The following is a 20,418-nucleotide window of genomic DNA, read 5'->3' as shown; positions in this document are numbered from 1 at the left end:
CTTGACTCAAACTTCTGAAACCTGCCCTGCCCACTTTTTCTTTTTAATTTGTATTTTGTTTGTATTGATTTATTGATTCTATCACCTAAGGTGCTCTTAAAGTTGAGATCCTTTTACTAATACCTCTTGAATGGTAATAACAAGTCCATGTTACTACCATGCTTGGATTTAGTAAAGGACTGCTGGTGCTTGAGCCCAGTGCTTTGCACTCAGTCGGGATGACCTCCATCACCTTCCTTCCTAGTGGTTTTTTCTTGTTTGTTTTTGAGACACAATTTCATATGGATGGTGCTCAGCTCCATCTTGCTGTGTAGCCGAGCTGACTTTGAAACATCTGTTGTTATGCCTCTACCTCCCAAGTGCTGGGATTATGGGCATGCGGTCCTTCTTAGCTTGTTCTCTATTGAGTGTGCTTTTTGGGAAATCAGTTTGCTCACTGATAGATACTGGGAAGTCATATAGCCTTTGGATTAATGGCAGCTCTGCCCCCATGCCCTTCTGAGGACCTCACTGAGCATCAGAGGAGGGCCATTCCTTTATCTGTGAAAGAAATACTATAATCTCGTAAAGCCCCAAGAGCCTTTTCAGGAAATGGTTGCTTTAGGTTTGCTATCCTCCCACGGATTTCATTGAAATCTCGATCGAATACCATGTACTGTGTGGTCACCTCTCATCCAGTAACAAGCAGCTGTTTTAAAATAATGTGAATACACCTGGCTGCCTCCATTATCCTGGAGCATCCACCTCTTCTCCACTCTTTTCTGACCTGATGGACCCAATGCCGTTACTCCCCCTCTATACATTTGATTCCTTTTCTGGGTGCCTCATGGAATATGGGTTCTGTGGATATACTATGCTTTAGTTTCAAGTTCATTCTTTCTCTCCTTGTATTTTTTCACTTGTTTATATACTTGGGGTGTGTGTGTGTGTGTGTGTGTATGTGTGTTTGTGTGTGTGTGTGTGTGTGTGTGTGTGTGTGTGAGTGTGTTGTGTGTGTTTGTGTGGTGTGTGTGTGAGTGTGTATGTGTGTGTGTGTGTGTGTGTGTGTTGTGTGTGTGTGTGTGTGTGTGTGTGTGTGTGTGTGTGTGAGTGAGTGTGTGTGGTGTGTGTGTGTGTGTGTGTGTGTGTGTGTGTGTGTGTGTGTGTGTGTGTGTGTGTGTGTGTGTGTGTGTGTGTGTGTGCATGTGTGTGTGTGTGAGTGTGTGTGTGTATGTGTGTTTGAGTGTGTGTATGTGTGTGTGAGTGAGTGTGTGTGTGTTTTAGTGTGTGTGTGTTTGTGTGTGTGTGTGTGTGTGTGTGTGTGTGTGTGTGTGTTGTTTCTTCTCCTTCCATCCTATGGATCCCAGGAATCAAAGTCAGGTCAGCTGGCTTGGAATTAAGCACCTTTCCTGCTAAGCCATATCATAGCCCTGTTTTAAATAGTTAACAATATTATTTTGTAAGTGTAAAGTTAATTACAGTCCTGGCCAACGACCACTGCAAACCTAGGCTTATGCCATTGGCCGTTAAAGACTTCTACACAAAGTTTGTTTTCTAGTTTTCAAGGACACATATTGGTCTTCTTTTCATTGCTATGACAACATGTCTGAAATAATCACCATATAAGGAGGAAAGGCTTACTTTGGCTTACAATCTCATTTTTGTGAGGTTACTTTGGCTCATGAAGTCTCATTTCATGGACACTTTGCTATTGCTTTGAGCCTAGAGCAGGAAGATGGATCATGGTGGGAGACTGTGATAGAAGATGCCTGGGAAGCTATGAAAGATAGATGGTTATGTGGCTGGGGGTCCCAATATCCCCTTGAAGGAGAGCCTTCTAAAGGGCTAACTTTCTCTTGTAGGCCCTACCTTTTAAAGGTTCCACCACATCTCATTTTGTTCCAGGGGCAATTGACTTAGCTTTTAATACATAGGCCTCTGGAGGATTTTCTAGTTCCAAATTTCTCCCATTAGGTTGTGCTGGTACAATCCTGTTGCCTGTTTGCTGTGGTCTTGGTGACTACAATGAACCAGAACCATGCAGTGTGACCTGAACACCACTCCTCACCTTTCTTGTTGGGCCTATTCATAAAGGTGGAGAGAGTTCTTTGCCTTGCTCGGTTCATTTGTCCTTTAGCCCAGAAAGTGTTTAATTCTGAGAAAGCTGTGTCTTAGCCAAGCTAAATACTTTCTCAAAGGTTCAATAACTACACTGTGGTAGAGGAATAAAGGTGTTCTCATGAGATAGTATTCAGTGTTTTGAGAATTGAAATTCTAGTGGGTGCCTGTTCTCTGTGCTTTGTTTTTTTATGTATTGAATAAAAACTAGTGAGGACAATGCCATCTTGCCCTGCTGTCCACCCTCACCTTTTGCCCTCTCAGCTTGCTAATTTATTGACATCAGCCTGTATCTTTTCATACGCATCCTCTCCTATTTTCTGGCTTCCTATACTTATGAGAAACAAACTTTGCTGTGTTTAAGGCACTTTAAGATGTTCCTCTGTTTTAAGATATCCCTGAAAGCATTTGCCGTGGAACTCATTTCCTGCTTTCATTTTGGCCTCAGTCAGACAAGTCAAGACTGAAGTTGAGGTGAAAAGTTCATTCTCCGGAAGTATAGTCAGTGCCCAGAGCAGCTCTCCATGCCCCTCCTATGCCTGCTCCTGGATGTGACACTTTGGAGAAGGCAACCGAGAAAAGGCATCTGCTGTGGTCTGCTTGCTGTTGGCTCTTCATCTCCTGTTTGTGACCCTGAGCTCTTGATAAATGTGTGATACTCACAACCAGTCTAAGGACTCACTATCTACCTCTAGTGTCTGCCTCAGGGTTTTAAGGTAGAAACTTGTAACCTGCAATTATTGTAGTTGCCAGAGATCAACACTAAACATGAAATAGGAAACAAGAAGAGAAGAACATAGAAGCAAGGCACCTTAGGTGTGATTACAATGTGTTGTCTTATAAAAACTGTGTTTGGTGACTCTGTGTGCATATACACCTGTATACCTATACTATCCTAGGCCCTACATGCTTTTGCCTGAGTCTTTGTTGGTATATATATGACCCCTGTTATCCTTTTCCCAGCTTCACCCAAAGTGCCCATGCTTGTCACTGTGTGCATTAGAAAACACATTGTTACTTTGTTGTAATTGCATTTTTAATTTATATGAGTTATGGGTCCCATTTATTTCTTTGTATCTCTTTCCCTGGGCACTAGATTTTCAATTGCTCTTTATTGTGTATACATCATGTATACACATGCTTCTTTACCACAAGCCCATAGTAGCAGAGCTAGCCTATCATGGTACACCCAAAACGATGAGGACCAAAAACCAAAACAACAATAACAACAACAACAACACCCCAATACACACACACATACATAACAAACAAATAAAAACAACCTTTTCTCTTTATAAATTGACTATTTCAGCCATTTTGTTATAGCAACCAAAAAAAAAAAAAAATCAACTCACACAAAATTTCTCCTAAAGATGTGGAGGTATTGTATGACATAGATGAATAATACTTGTAATGTATAAAATGATTTTAAAATAACTATAGAAATTGAGAATTTAGGAATTCTTGTGGAAATAATATCCTTTGAGCACAGTATAATTTCTTCTAAGAAATACCTTAAGGATAATGTCAGATGCCTTAACATATCACAAAGAAGAGCACTAATTGTCACGAAATAGGTAAAAATGACTCACTTAAAATTCAGTTAGACTGCAAGAGAGTCTTTAGTTGAAATCTGGTTTTGTATTCCTAATCAATGACTTTTCTAACAAGCCATACCCTGCATCTATTTCTCTGTAATTGCTTGGCCTTTAGTGTGTAGCCTCAGTCTAGTAATTAATAGTAAGGTTTGCTTTAGATTCCTGTTAAATTGGATTCTCTTCCCTCTGAGGATCACACAGACCTGCCAAAGTCATAGATAGGAAAAGAATTCCTATCAGCGACTTATTGAGTGTTTTTTTGTGTGTGTGTGTGTGTGTGTGTGTGTGTGTGTGAGAGAGAGAGAGAGAGAGAGAGAGAGAGAGAGAGAGAGATATGTTCATTTGTGTTTATATGTGTATGTTGAAGCCAGTGTTCAACACTGTGTTTCTCCTTTGTTGCAGAGTACTTATCTTTTGAGGCAAAGTTCCTCAATGAATGGGAGTTGCTAATTAAGCTAGAGTGTCAGGCCAGCATGGTTTAAGATTCCATTGTCTTTGAATCTTGTGCCCTGGTATTACAGGCATGAGGCCCACCATACCTTACTTGTTCTATGGGTGCTGGAGAGCCAAACCTAGGTGTCTTACAGCTCTGAGGGACAGGGATTCTGGCAGTCGGAAGCCAAAGACTACCACAATGTCATCCTGCACGACAAACCTCACACAAGAGATTCACTGGGAAAAACAGAAAGCTGATAGCCACTGCTCAGGAGAGAAGCAGCAAAGAACTTAGTGGGAGGCAGGGAATAATATATTTGGTTTCTCGGGGGCAGAGTTTTCCAGGGTGGAACTTTTCAAGGTGTTCTGGGATTGGTAGGATTTTGTGGCCTGATCTGGGGGTAAGCTCAGGGATTGGTGGGATTTTGTGGTCTGATCTTGGGGTTTTTTACTCTGTAGGGTGGAGCTTGGCCACCTGTGCCTGGAGGAGCTGGGTCCTTACACTTTAAAGCAAGAATTTGATTGATTGGGCCATTTTCCTAGCATTTGAGCCAGAATTGGGAGTCGTTTTGAGCAGTTACATCTCTACAGTCAACCTGTGCTTGTTGGAGACTTTCAAGTGTGTACACAGTGGAGTTTACACACACATGTGCACATGCTGATGAAGCTTCTGAATGTTAAGCATGGCCAGCCCACCCAGCAGGGAAAGAAAGGGGTCTGTTTTTCCTTACCTGATCTTTGTGGTGGAATTCTCCTAGCCTACAGAACCTGACAGGATTCAGGTTTGAATCACCAGTGTGGTTCTTCCTTTCTGAAATATAGTTTTCTTTCTTCCTATAGGGCTTATTGAAATATTGGTTTTGCTGTCTTTAACCCACCTAATCCCCCCCTCCCCCAGATAAGGTAATTTGGGACAGAGATGAGTACTCTTTCTTTTTTTAGTCAGACTGTCAAACCCATAGGGAATAATTATAAGACTAATTCTTCTGTTTTAATGACATCAATTGAATAACATCAGACAGTCAAAGCCTACATGATTTCACAGCATTTTAACACTGTGCATATGAATCTAAATAACATGGCATTTCACTTGTCATTTAGAGTATGTCTGTGTAGAAGGGCTATTAAGTTATAACTAGAGTTTTAAAGTGTGTGTGTGTGTGTGTGTGTGTGTGTGTGTGTGTGCACGCGTGCGCGTGCCTGCAATTCTGTGCTTTTTGTAGTAGCAATGGAAGAAGCTTTATGGATTTCCTGAATGTCAGAAAGATACTGGTCTGCAGCAGTAGCCAACAACTTCCTTAACAGATGATACAAAAATGTTCCCTAGCTGACAAAGACAAGTGAGTTCTTCCTTCCATCATCATAAGACTCAAGCATCTTCTCATTTTTTAAAAAAATTAGGTCATATTTCCACCTATCTGCTAGGGTTTCTTTACCTAGATATTTCAGGTCCTATTTCATCTGACTTTCAAAACCGGACTGTCTTTGGATTCTTGACCTTTTAGTTGGTAGCAGTACATTTATAGGTTTAGAGGCTAAGTTTGCCCAAAGTCTAAGCCTCAGGTGTAGTTTGCTAGTCTGCATGGGTTTCTTATGCTGTCCCCATCTTCTGCTCCTGATACATTTTTTTGTTTTTGTTTTTGTTTTTTGAGGACGAGCTTCCTGTAGCCTAGAATGGCCTTCAATTCCCTCTATAGCCAAAGATGAGCTTGAGTTTCAGAATTTTCTGCCTCTACCCCTGGAGTACTTACTTGGATTGCAGGCACACATCCTGTCTCACAATGCAGGCCTCATTAGTGGGGATGTTAGCTCCTAAGTTATCGTTACCCTTCCACACTTCTGGATTCTGGGGTTAAATATGATCATTTGTCATCTGTCCACCTTGGGTGATATCTAATTTCATTTCTCGTTACTGCAATAACATATGTTGACAAAGAACTTAACAGAGAAAGGGTTTATGTTGGACTCAATGTCAAAAGACCGTCCATTGTATCAGGAGGTCTGGGCATTAGGAGCTTGAAGCAGTCAGTCACATTTTGTCTGTATTTAGAAGAGAGCAATGCATGTTTGTGCTGCCTGGCTTTCTTTCTTCAGTTACATAGTTTGGGATCTCCTACCCAGGCAAAGGTCTGTGCACAGCGGGAGGGTCTTCCCATATCCCTTAATGGCAATCAAGATAATCCCCTGTAGGCATGCCCAGAGGGCCACCTTCCAAAGCCTCCAGATTGTATCAAGTTGACAATTTACATTTAATTTCTATGGACCTGCCTTTTCCCTATTTATCAAGTTTAGGCAGGATCAATAAGCTTGAAGAATTTCTCTGAGAGTTAAGGGGTAAGTGAATGTGTGAAGTCAGCATAGCCTCTGTCTGGTCAAATCACCACCAACTCCCTGCTTGTGTGTGTTGAATGTCAGAATATCAATTTATTTATTTATTTTTTTCTAGAAACTTGGCCATCTCTTTCTTGCAATTGGTCCTCGAGACTTTTTTTTAAACATTCCATCCCAGATTTTATATTCCCTAGTTACATAACCGAATATAGTCTGCTCACTCTTGCATACTCATGATTCAGCATTCCGTCTGTATATTTTTTCACTCCTCTATTTCTTTGACTTTACCTAACTTAAAATATGTTATTTTCCTCATGGCTGCACTAGAGTGTAAGCTCTCTAGGTTCAGTAATTATGCCTACAGTCTTTGTTGCTACAGTCTTAGTAAATGAATGAGCCTTGGACCCATTCTTGGGGCTTCAGCATTGGAACTCGGCGTTCATCTACACAGAGAGTGAATTCTTGGGCTCTTCAGCACCTATAGCAGTCACAGCAAGAAACCTGGAGAGAAATCTTGTAATGATGAAGGTTTCACTAAGGGGAAGGTAAATAGGTATGATTTGAGTGTAAAGTGTGCCACATGGGCTCCTGTGTTTCAACACGTGCTCACCAGTAGGTGGCACTGTTTTGATAGATTGTGGAACCCTTAGGAGTTGTGTCCCATGCTAGAGGTAGTGGGTTGCTAGGGAGAGTTTATAGAAGTTCAGGTTGATAGGCTGACCCTAATTGCTATCTTATCTCTTTTCATGACCCACAGAGATTTAACAAGCTACGCCTTGGGCTTCTAACACCATGCCTCCCCACTTCTATGATGGACCATGTGCCTATAGACTTTGAGCCAAAATTAAACCCTCCTTTCCTCCAGTTGTTTTGTTAGGTATTTGGTCTCAGTGAGAAGAGTAGTAATACCAGTTACTACTGTTCTAGCATGGTCTACTTATGCCCCAGTGTCTGCTGTGAAGAAGTCTTTAGCATCTCCACAAAGCAGAATTTTCTTTTATTCTATCAGGAAGAATTTTCTTCATTACTTTGTAATGCCCATTCTATTCTTGTTTTTTACTTTTCATCAGCCAGAATCCCAGTCGCTGTTTGTGCCTGGGCCTTTACTGTTCATGATCATGACCCAAATTCATGTTTATCAGTCCTGGTTTATGCGTGCTTTGACTTGGCTTTGCTAAAGGCTCTGCCTGTTCCTGGCCTGTGTCTGCCTGTTCCTGGCCTGGGCATGCCTCCTCATCTATCTGAGGAGCAATGGAAGACCCACTCCATCACATTGCCTGTTTTTCCTCTCAATGAACAGAGTACCACTTGCGTTTGTTTCCTGTTTCTAATCCAGTGTATTAAACCATAGTGAAAGCAGCACACTACCCACGCTGTAGGCCAGATTGACTTCCATGCTTCTTTTGGCTTGCCATCTATGGAACTCATGACTCTTTCTGCATTCGTCTACATCACCATGCTACTGAGAAAGTGCTCAGTGCTGCCTCAGCCTCTGTTGAACAAGCTGGGCATTTCTTAGTGTAGCATTTTAGGATTGTCTAAGATGAGCAGTGTTCTGTAACCAGGCGTATTTCCCAAATGAATCCTCTGCTCCGTGTAAGATGTGCATCTACTGACTGCCACTGTTTCATGACAACTGCGACTCTACTGTGAATGTGTCCTCAACTTCAACATGCAGATCTACACTGAACCCACTGCCTTCCAAAGTTTAATTTATAGTTTCTCAAGGGAGAAGTTCCTTCACTGTTGCTCTTAGACCTTACCACCCTTTCCCCTTGAGTCTTCATGCTGTGATCCTCACTTGCTGCATTTATTAATTCACTCTGTGTGTGTGTGTGTGTGTGTGTGTGTGTGTGTGTGTGTGTGTGTGTTCAGGTTTTAGGACAACTTGTAGCAGTCTGTTCTCTTTTTTTACCACATGAGTTTGGAGGATCAAACTTAGGTCTTCAGGCTTGACAACAAGTTCATTTGTTTGCTAAGCCTTCTTCTCACATGCTTTTGACAGCAGCCTCCTTGTAGGCTGGGGTATGAGAACTACCTAAACTGAATAGGTGGGACTCAACCCAAGCAACCAGAGAGAGAGAGAATTAAAAACATTGTAAATGTATTGTGTGGTCCATTATAGGTGATATTATGGTATTGCCCAGTTTTATTAGTATTGGCTTTCATACTGTTTAGGGTATAGTTTGTTTCTATTATCTCACAAAATCTTCCCAATCTACAAACTTTGGACATAAAACATTTTACCAAGATAAATAGAAATTTACTGCACTCAGCTCCCAGATATAACATTCTGATGATGAGACTTGAGTATTTGGGCTGACGTTCACCTTGACACCTAACATCTGATGTTCAGAAAAAGCAAAGGAGAACAAGCTTGCTAATGTAACCTGAACACTTGGGAGCCTCCTACCAAAGGAGAGGTGAGAGGAGTCCAGGCCCAGAAATGTGTACATTACCAGAGCACAGCACCATTATTTTAATTTTTCTCACTGAGATGAAGGGCCAGCCAATTCAACTGACATAGATAATCGGAAGCATTGAAAAAATGGAAACTAACATTGATAATATCTGAAATGTGTTTTAGCCAGTGGTTTTCTACGTATTTTATTAGTCAGATTTATATGGGTATATTGGGCTTGGACAGTTTGTTTTCTGTGTTATTTATTTATTTATTTATTTATTTTTATTTTTATTTTTTATTTTTGAATCAGCCCTTGGGAGAAATATTGGCTTTAGGTCAGGTCAAATGAAATGTTAGATTTCTACTGAGTGTTAAGAGGAAAGGGAAGTGGATATAATTTCTGAGTAATCTGCTGAGAAGCTGGAGTAATAAAACCTCAATATTTAAATTAATTGTTAATCCTACATAGTATATATTCTCTCTCTCTCTGTCTCTCTCTGTCTGTGTCTGTATATGTATTCACTTTTCATTTTCCTTTTTTATGGACTACTTAATAAAATCTTAAATAAAACCTAACCTAAATATAGTATATAGACTATATTTACTATGCATTTTTGATTATACATCATAATTTGCTAGAGTTTTATTGTTTCACTCCGTACCATATTCAGCAAGCAAGAGGGTCACAGAACTGCTGAGTGCTGAGGAAATATTGATATCCATTTTTGAGGCAAAGAATGGATTTTGATGCATTTTTGACAGGAAGAGTCTTGAAATAGAATTCTAAGAAATTTCGAGCTGTCAACGTTGTCCTCTTAGCACTGAAGCTTCAAAGCACAAAAGTAGGGATTAGACTAGATTGTCCCCAAAGCCCTCACAGCTGTTTGTGTTCCTTGTTATTGTTGTTTTTGTTTATTTGTTTTAAAGAACTCACTATGTAAATTCACTTCTTGTTTTATTAATCTCACTTGAAAAACAAAGCTGATGTCTGACAATATATAAGGAGATAAAACAGCCCGTTTCCAGGGACTAGAGTGACTGCTAAGGTGATTGTTCCAGACAGCCATGCCCTGGTGTCCATGAACGTACAGACTGATCAAAACCTCCCTCTTGTTCTGTGTGATAAAGACATTTATAACAGACTGGATTGATTATAGGATAGGGCCTGTCTGGACAGAGTCACCTGATGTAACAGTATGATGGGGACTGTTTCAAACTTCTACTATATATTATTATTAAAGACAACCTTATGGCAGCACAGGCAGCATAGAACCAATGTATTGTTTGCTTTCTGTATGCAGAATACTGCATCTGTGGTTGATTTAGTGCCAGGTCAATTTGATTAGCTCCGCTTTTCAGAGATTAAAAACTAAGATTTAGCAAGATTTCACTTTCTGGTCACAAAAAGGAGAGCTGTAGCACTATGTCCAGTTGTGCCTGTTTGTCCCTCAGCCCTTAGCTGTTTCCACTGGGTCTGCTCATATCAAAAGCACCCTTGCTGTCACTCATGGGCCCCAGCACTCTGCCATTCATGGCGTACTGTGCATGTGCTGAAGTTTACTACCAGATGTTTTCTGGTGTTGTGACTTAATTAAATGTTGAATAATAACGAAAGCACACATTGGTAGGATGTGTGAAAACAGTGTTTACACCTGACAGAATCATCTCACTGTTATGTCTATCAAGGTACAAGAATGCAAATTGTTACGTGCTAGACGGAAGCGCTTTCTACTGTCTCATTCTTAAAATCAAGGCCAGACAATGCCAACCAAGCAGAGTTTTTCAATTGTATTTTTCCTCCCTTAATACTCATAGAGCAGCCCAGTTCCCACTTTCAAACAATTTCTTCCTTCACTTCTTTTTTAGATCCTAATGTCACCCACAGAATACTTCAACTTATGGAAAATGAAGTATCTTTGGGTTGATGTCCCTTGTCACTTTTTATTGTCGACATTGGGTCATTTCTTGTCACTGTGATGAGCTTGATAGAGGCAGCTTTGGAGAGGGAGGATTTATTTGAACTCTCAGTTTGAGAGGGGACAGTCCCCATGCTGGGAAAGCATAGAGGACTTTATGGTGGCTTGCAGACAGGATGGCAGGAAGGTGAAGCTACTGTTTGAATCTTGGTTGATGAGGAGATGGGAAGTACAGGTTAGAATTGGGCTTGGCTATGATTTACTTCCTCCAGCCTCTATGGAGGAAGTGTTGAGATATGAGCCCATGGGATATTTCACATTCCACCATAATACCATGGTATCTGCATTTATGATGTTGAGGGGTCCACTGTATGTTTGGTCTACTTTTAATTTTAAGTCCTAATTTGTTGTTACATCTTTGATTTTAAAATGACTCTGACCTATTACGGTCACTGGTGATTTGGGATAGTGGTGTGGATCAAATCTAGGATCCTTACAGATGTTGTGCAAATGTTCTGATCTATGCTTTCTGCCTTTGTCCAATATGGTAGTACCAATGGCATATTACTGTTTAATTTTGAAACAAAATACATCAGCAAGAGAGTAAAAGTTCAGGTCATCAATTATCAGCATCCCATTTCAGTGTCTAGCAAGCCATATGTTTGGGGTAGCCAGTTGGAGAAACTGATATTCAAAATTTCCCCCATTACAGAAAGTAGCAATGGACAGTGATGATTGGGTTAATTTTAATGGTCTGTTCATATTTCTTAAAACATTATGGATGGAGTTTTCACAATTGGGAGAGAGATTCTATGCCTAGAAGACCTGATGTACATTCCATAATTTGGAACCTCTGGGAGTGCTCTATCATCTCTAGAGAATGTACAATAATGTTGGCTACTATCGTTTTTATGCTTCTGAGTCTGTATTATAGCATATACATATTCCAGCATATATATTACATATATATTTGCATATGATCATCGAACCACTGTATTGCTTAGCTGTATCTTTGGCAAGTGAATCTGGTAAACAGCAGTCACAAGCTCACACTAACTTTTGCACAGAGTGAACACCCAGGGCATTGAGTTACAGAATTACTGTGTAAAGTCTCTTTGTAGTCAGGGTATGATCCTACAGAAAATCCTCCTTGAAAGCCATGGGGAGCTCAGCTGCCTGTCTGGTGGCTGTCTGTCCAAGTTCCTTAAGGCAGAGAATGGAGACAATGGCTCAGTGTTTTCTGGAAGCATTATTGAATGCATTCAGTCCCAAGTTTGGAATAATTTGTTTAACTAGATGTTTTTCTTCAGTGAATACAGTTTCTTTGGTATGAAATTCAATACTCATAGTATCTTTAACATAAGTTTTAAGCTGTCCAGATTCTTATAGCTACTCCAAGTACATATCCAAATACCTATGCTTCCTTTAAAACAAAATCTACATTGCTGATTTGTTATCAGTAGTAATAAGTAGGAACTTAGCCATGTGTGCACTGAAATACTATGTAAGATGAGCTATTCTCTGGGTGCCTCAAGCCTATGCCATTCGCCCTATTTTCTTCTCCTCCTCTTTCTCCTTCTTCTTCCTCTCCCTCTCCCTTCCCCTCTCCCTCCTCCTCATTTCCCTCCTCCCCCTTCTCCTCCTTCTTCTCTCTTTGCTGTGGTTAAAAGTAAGTTACAACTATGCAGTTCAAGGTATTAGCAGGACATTGGTGACACTGTGAATCTAGGGGATGGCTTTGTTTTCCACGATTGCTGGTTATTTATTTATTTTTAATGGTTTGTGAAAACAGAAACAAACATTAAACATGGGCGGGGGAGACAGCTCAGTGAGTAAAGCATTTGCTATACAAGTCCAATGACCCATAACATTCCTGGAACCAACAGCAGGCTGGCTCCTTTCTGTAATCTCAGTAGTCTGGGAGCGATATGGGAGAAGAAGACTGGAGACTCTCCTGGGAGCATGTGGGTCAGTCAGCCTGCTGTGCAAAGTGACAAATATAAGAAAGACCTTCCTTACAAGGTACAACAGAGCAATGCAACTCCCAGAAATTGTCCTCTGAAGTTCAGGGTCATCTCTGGGTACGTATCAAGCTGGAGGTCAGCTTGGTCTACATAAAACTCTATCTCAAAAGAAAAAGAAATGACTCTAAAATGTACTATCTTGCAAAATAATACCCTCTATATGCATCCTGGAATTCAGGTACCCATAATCAAACATATCATACAACACACACAATTTCAAAAAATAAAAACAAATATTTTTTGTTATCTTAATTTAACCTTATATGTGTAGGTATTACTATTAATCTAACTTTGTTTTGATAGAGACTAGGCCAGGCTAGTCTGGAGCTTACCATGTAGAACAGGCTGGCCTTGAACTCATAATTTTCCCATGTCAGCCCCGAGTGCTGACATTTCAGGTCTGTGTTAGGCAAGCCTTTTGCACTTTAGCAGACTCTGGGCATATGATAAACACATCAACTCCCAGAGCCTCAACAGCCTTCCTTGAGATCTATTTATGGAACAGTTGAAAGCAGCGGTGGGTGGGTGGGTGTCTATCTGTCTGCCTCCAGGGATGCAATCTTAGGCTCCTGTTTATCATCCTTCTGCATTCCATCTAGAGCCACCCTGGTTGGATGAAAACTGGAAAGCTCTGGTCCTCAATCAAAATGGGTTTCAGAGTGTCCTTCCGGCAGATGCACATCGGTGATGTTTGCTATGCTAAAACTTTTCCCTCTTTAAATCATAACCTCATCTGCTCCAGCTGCCGTGCTATCGTTGATTTTCCCAAAATTGGCACGTTGTTTAGACTCCGTTTGTTTGATAGGCCAGTGTGCGTTTAAAACAGTTTGGTGACTTTAGTTAGTGCAGTCCTGTCTGATTACTTTTCTTGTTGTGTAACGCGTTCCCTAAGCCTTGGGTAGCAACGAAGCGACTTTTCCCAAGGAGGGGTGGAGGGTATTATTTTGCAACATAGTACATTTTAGAGTCATCATTTTTCTTCTTTGGAGATAGAGTTTCATGTAGACCAAGCTGACCTCCAGCTTGATACATACCCAAGGATGTCCCTGAACCTCTAATTCCCTTGCCTCTGTATCAAGAGCGTGGGGATTGGAGGTATCTACCACCATGCTAGGTTTCTGTAATACAGAGATTCAACCCAGGGCTTCCTGCATCATAGGCAAGCACCGTACCAACTCAACTACATTTTGCCCCGAAGGGATACTTTAAAACAAACAAACAAACAAATATGGAAGCTCGGAATTGAAAATGGGAGAGCCTTTATGTTTCGAAGAAGCAGTTGACCAAATATTAGGTAGAGACACTTTTATAATATTAAAATTATAGGTTTGTTTGACTAAGTAGATGAAATCAGCAAATAGTGATTATGTATTCTTAAAATAGCACTGTTGAAGTTCTAGATACTTCTCTAGCAGTGACTATACAGGAAGAGGGTGAGAAGAAAGTGGGAAGCAATGGGTAAAGCTTGGTTTAAGAAATGTAAAGTCCTTTGTTCTCAGTCCCTGCTTGGTACTGTGGATTTGGGAGAAAACAGTATGTATTTCTATTTTTATTTCACTTGATTTTCTAATCTTTCATATTTGGCCAGCTCCTTTCTGAGAACATATTGTACACATGTTCTGATGCTGTCTGAAGGCCCTGTGAGATGCAGGAGTTGATTGAAAGCTCTCACTTCTCCTAAAGTGGGTGGCCAGAGAGCTGTAGCTGAGCAGCTGCCATCCTCGGTGAACTTTTGTCATTTATAAATTATTTTCCCCGCCATCTGGAGCAAGAACGGTGCCATGGCTCAGAGAACTCTTGGTGGGGTGTGCTGATACCCAGGGCTTATGCGCATGCTCATTACCACATTCAGCTGAAGTTAAAAAACAATCTGTATTTGCTCAGTGACTTAAGGGTGTGAATACAAGAGAGCTATTTCTCTCAGCGTGCTTTGAAAGACACCACCTCCATCTCTCCCAACATATCCCTCTTGCTCCCTTCCAGGGACTACATCCTTGCCCATTCTTGGTTCCAGTCCCAGAGTGTCTATTAGGTTTCCTGTTTGATGACATAATCTGAAAATCCTTCTCACTTTGCCCTTGAGTTACTGGCTATACGTGATATTGTCTTGGTAGGCAAAACTCAGCTTCCTCCCCTTTAAAGAAACAAAACAAAAATAACACAGGCCACAAACTCAAGGTCAGAAATGCATCCATATAATATAGAAGGGAAGAAAGCTGGAGCAGCAGACTGTTTTGGAGTTCCATTAATCCGAAGATTTGTGCTGGTAGCAGAGGCCTTGCCTGGTGCTTCCAGTTCATATGGTCCAGGCTACAGCAATGCCACACCGGCAGGAGGTGTTTGAACTTTCCAGTAGCTGCTGTCCGATAGCAGCTCATGGAAAAATACCACAAACCCTTGACTCCCCACATGGGTAGTGTTGATTTAAGTTAGCTCCTCCCCACAGCGCCCTTGGTGCCAGCCTGTTTACCTAATGAGTTTTGCCTTTGATGTCCCTCACAGAAGCTGGGAACCAGAAAGCTTGTGAAAAGAATCAGAAATAGAGATGAGGAGACGATTTAAAATGAGAAGAGCCAAAGATGACATCTGACATAGAAAGTGGTTTTTACAAAAGTTCTGTTGACACTGTAAGGGAGAACTTCAGTAGCTGTGAAGTAGTCGGAGGAAAGGAATCATCATGACATAAGAGTCAAACCAAGATTACCCTGTTTGAATGCCAGAGGGCACGTGCACTTCTACAAGCTTAGATATTATTGGCATAGGAAGTGAAACACATGTTTAAATATGGATTTCCTTTTCTATTTGGAGACCCTTTCCCTGGTTTGCTGTTTTGCTAGGCTGCCATTACCCTCCATTTGGTTGGCTTGGAGGGAGTATCTCTGGCCTTGGATCTTAGGGATCCCAGCCTGGTGGCACCTGGTCAGGATGAGGACAAAGGAAAGATCCCTCTGGGATTTTCAAGTTCTGATGTATGGGCACCCATGCCTCTCCTTCCTTCCGTAGCACCAGACATCCAGTTTAGCTCAGGGCAATGAGGGGAGAAAGAGGACATCTAATGAATGCTGGAACTTCATCAAGAAAGCTGTCAGTTATTTTTCTAGTATGGTGATAAAATGCAAGGTAAGAAAAGGTTCTCACTTTGGCTTATGGTTTATGACAGAGTTCATGGTGGTGAAGTGAATGTAGAGCTGAGTACTTACATCTCTCTCTCTCTCTCTCTCTCTCTCTCTCTCACACACACACACACACACACAGAGAGAGAGAGAGAGAGAGAGGATACACACACATGATACAGAGAGAGATGATACACACATACAGATGATACAGAGAGAGAGAGGGAGAGAGAGAGAGAGAGATGATACACACACACAGATGAGAGAGAGAGAGATATGATACACACACACAGATGATACAGAGAGAGAGAGAGATGATACACACACAGATGATACAGAGAGAGAGAGAGATATGATACACACACACAGATGATACACACACACACACAGAGAGAGAGAGAGAGAGAGAGAGAGAGAGAGAGAGAGAGAGAGAGAGAGAGAGAGAGAACACCAGGACTTGGTAGGAGTCTGACAGGTCTTCTCCAAGGAGGCAGTGTCCTCCTAATTTTTCACAAAATGTCCACGATTCAGGGGCCACATTTTCAAATATATACATTTGTGGGGGCCATTCTCTTTTAAATCATCACAAGAAACAAACAAAGAAGGGCTCCAGTGAGTTGGAAGCCTGGGGCAGTGCCATCATGTGGAATTCTTCAGTCAGAAATATCTTGGGCATGTCCACATTGAATTCCAAGCCAGACTATGTATTTCCCTGCTTCCTTTGTGACTTGGCAGTCTCCGGTGACTCTAAGAGAGAAAATAAGCAGCCGGTCGGTCATTTGTAGAACTTCCCTATAGTCCATCAGTGACTCTCAATGTCTTGTAAAAGAAAGGTTGGAATTCTGCATTTCAGGAGCCACAGATTTGTTCTCCTGGCCAGGGTTACCAGGAGAGTCTTTTAGCACTGACTCTCAACATCCATTCTCCCAAGTCATTTAGCCCTGTACTGTGAAAATGGACCAGTGGTGTGAGAAAGGACCTTAGCTTTCACATTTGATCAGTGAGTCTCTTTACACAGATGGCCTGTGACCAGCTAAGGCAAGGGGCGTGATCATTCTTTCTGTTCTAAATCTATAGTGCAGCTTGGTGCAGGGAGATCACCTCAGAAATCATAGCGGGCTGTATGTTTCAAGACATCGATGGATGGAATGATATCTTTATGGGCCCACTGGGCCCCTGACTGAAGTTATTTCTCAGATAATGCCTCTTAGTTTTTTGTCAGTTTTCTTTTACACAAACTGTGCATCTGTAGTTTTTCCTATAGCAGGTTTTGGTTGAAATGTAAAGTCAGAAGAGCTGAGCCTTGAGGTTAAATAACAGCTCTGCTGGTTTGGGGCTTCGTCATAGCCAGTGAGTCACTTCTCTGCAGCAAGTCTAGGCTCTTGTTTTCTTTTTGTTTTTGTTTCTTTCTTTTCTTTTTTTTTAATGGGAAATAAAGGGTCAGCAAGATGGCTCAGCAGGAAAAGACATTTACCGCCAAGGTCAAGCCTCATGATCTCTAGACACCACATGGTGGAAGGAGAGAAGTGACTTCCTCTGGCCTCCACATGTGCCCCATGGCACGTAAGCACTCATGTATCCACACTCAATATTAATACAAACATATACTTAAGGGAAATAAAATGTCCTCATAGTTTTGCTTAGTTGTTCTGAAGATTTCTGTCTGAGCCAGCATTTAGGGAAGGTGAATGAATGGATTGTCCTTCCCTATAGTGGGGAAAACACTAGTTTTCATTTGGCAATATGCAATATAATAAATATTCAGTGATCAAGCAGAAGGATGGAGGACAAAGCCCTGCCTCTAGGACCTCCCGTAGGTTGGCACTGAATAGATGGTGACAGCACCCAGGCTCACCTGTTTATTAGCCTAACATGCCGCCCATGCATTCAGCACATACCGTCACATCATGAGCTTTAAGTTGTCAGGAGGGCCCTTCTCTGATTCCCCACTTAATCCTGAATAGATTATGTCGACTATAGTTCCTCCAGCTGCCAGGCTGCCAGTCTTGTCAAAGGAGGAAATGAGGATTGCTCTGTCCCCATGGAACCAACACTGTCTGGCAGCACCGATCCTTTTCTAAGTTGTCACAGCCCATTCTTTTAACTCTCTGCCTAAGATCTTGTCCAGGATGGACAGTCAAAGCACTGGTGTCATGTGGGATGTGACTCCCCCCTTTAGTTTTTCTATCCTATTGTATTGCACTTCCTTTCCTCCTTTTTAGTCTCCTGGTACCAACTCTGATTCCACCAGGATTTACTGGAAAGGACAATCAGAGCAACCTCCTTTACCTGCCAGTAGCATTCACATTGAATTTGATGGCTCTTCTCATTTTTGCTGAGAATGCTGGGACTGAAGCATGGATTGTGTTGGCCTGCTATAACATTACCAGGGCTAAAGTTTTAATGCTGAGAAAGTCATGGAGATGGGGTCTGACATGTGATCAATGCATTTAAAAATATGGTGTTGCTTTCAGCCACATAGGAAAACAAAACCAACACCATTGAAAGCCAGTATGGTATTAAAGGTATTATAATGTTTTATTTTATGGGCGACAGAATTACACAATGTTTCACTGTTGAAAAATGTAGATTTAAAGAGATATTTGGGGGGCTGGAGATGCAACTCAGCCTGTAGATTGCTTGTTAGGCATACACCAAGCCTTGGGTTTTGTCACCGGAATCTCATCAGTCAGACACAGAAGTACACATACGTAACTGAGCACACAGGAGGTGGTAGCAAGATCAGAAGTTCAAGGTCATCTTTAGGTACATAGTGAGTCCACGGCCAGCAGCTGTGTGAGAGTTTGCAGTCAAACAGACAGATGGATAGATGGATAAATGGACAGGCAGGCAGGCTCATGTGTATACACACAGGTGCGAGGTTGGGGGCGGTATAGATAGAGATTAAGATTGATTTGGTGTTAAAAAGCCCATTTGAAGTCAGTCTGGCCTACATAATGAGTTCTAGGCTAGGCAGAGTTACATAATGAGATCCTGTCTACAGCCAAAAGAAAAGCAAAACAAATGATTACAACAACAACAGAAGCCCAAAGGCCCCTATATGGAGTTTTTGGTTTGTTTGGTTCAATCTAACATGAACAAAATAGTTTGAAAGTTGAAATTACTTTCTTGTAGTATTTATTCTGAATATACTAATTTTAATACAAATGCCTATTTAGTAAATAAATGCTGTATTTTTGCCATATTGGATGTTTGACATATTTAATCTTATATAATACAAGTATGGTGTAAGGTAGGGTTTGCAATGAGAAAGCTGGGTCTTACAGGTCTGAGCACATGTCGGTCAGTGGTAGGGTGTTTTCCTAGTGCACAGCAGGCCATGTGTCTGATTCTAAGTGTTACCCACAGAAGAGAAAGAAAAGAAGAACACCTTTTCAGGACAAAGAGCTTTAAGCAACTTTTATCATTTTATTACAATGCCAATCCCAATGCCAGATGCCACAAAATGCCTTAGAGTGTGTGCTGTCTTCCAAGGTTTGCTTTTGCATTTCAACACTTTTAATGAGAAATGTATAATATAATGTATAATAAATGTATAATAATATAATGCCTAAAAAAGGTACAGTTGCAGATCTGGTCGATGAGTTGGCTTGCTGACTTGAGTTCAGGATTTTTATAAGAAAGCCCCAAAGAATCTTTGGCTGCTAGAAACAGAATCTCAAATGTGTAGCCCAAATTGGCCTTGAACTCTCAACCATACTCCTGCTTCAGCTTCTTCTTGAGTACTAGGATTAAAGGCATGAGCCACTATGCCTGGCCCAAAAATATCTTTGGGAAGGGGAATTTGGGAAGTCTTGACAAGGCAGCGTTTGAACCAATCAAGCCAGCATCGTCTGCTCTCATCTTGCTATAGCCTGTTGGTAGCAGACAGTAGCCCTCGGGCTGGATCCATGAAGTCTTGTATAAAAAGGTGATTACCAACTCTGGAATATTTGTACTGATTGTGGCTGAAACCAGAGCATACAGCTTCCACAACACAGATGGAAACACCCTTTAAAACTTAAAAACTCTGACCCAGAATTGTTCCCGTCTGAAAGAACTGCAGGGACAAAAATGGAGAAGAGCCTGAGGGAAAGGAGGTCCAGGGACAGGGCCAAAGTTGGATCCCGCTCAAGGGGAGGCTCCAAGACCTGACAACATTACTGATGCTTTGGTGTGCTTACAGATAGGAGCCTAGAATGACTGCCTTCTGAAAGGCTCAGCAAGCAGCTGAAAGAGTCAGATGCAGATAATTACACCCAACCAATGGACAAAAGCTGGTGACCCCTGTGGTTGAACTAGGGAAACACTGGAAGAAGCTGAGGAGGAGGGTGACTGTATAGGAAGACTAAGTCTTAACTAACCTAGACCCCCAAGATTGCTCAGACACTGAGCCACCAACCAGGCAGCACAAATCAGCTCATATGAGGCCTCCAACACATATACCGCAGAGAACTGTAGGTCTTGACTCAGTGAGAGAAGATGTACCTAACCCTCAAG

This window comes from Rattus rattus, chromosome 14, assembly GCF_011064425.1.
Source record: "Rattus rattus isolate New Zealand chromosome 14, Rrattus_CSIRO_v1, whole genome shotgun sequence".
NCBI classification, from domain to species: Eukaryota; Metazoa; Chordata; class Mammalia; order Rodentia; family Muridae; genus Rattus; species Rattus rattus.
Note: the sequence above shows the minus strand (reverse complement) of the source record.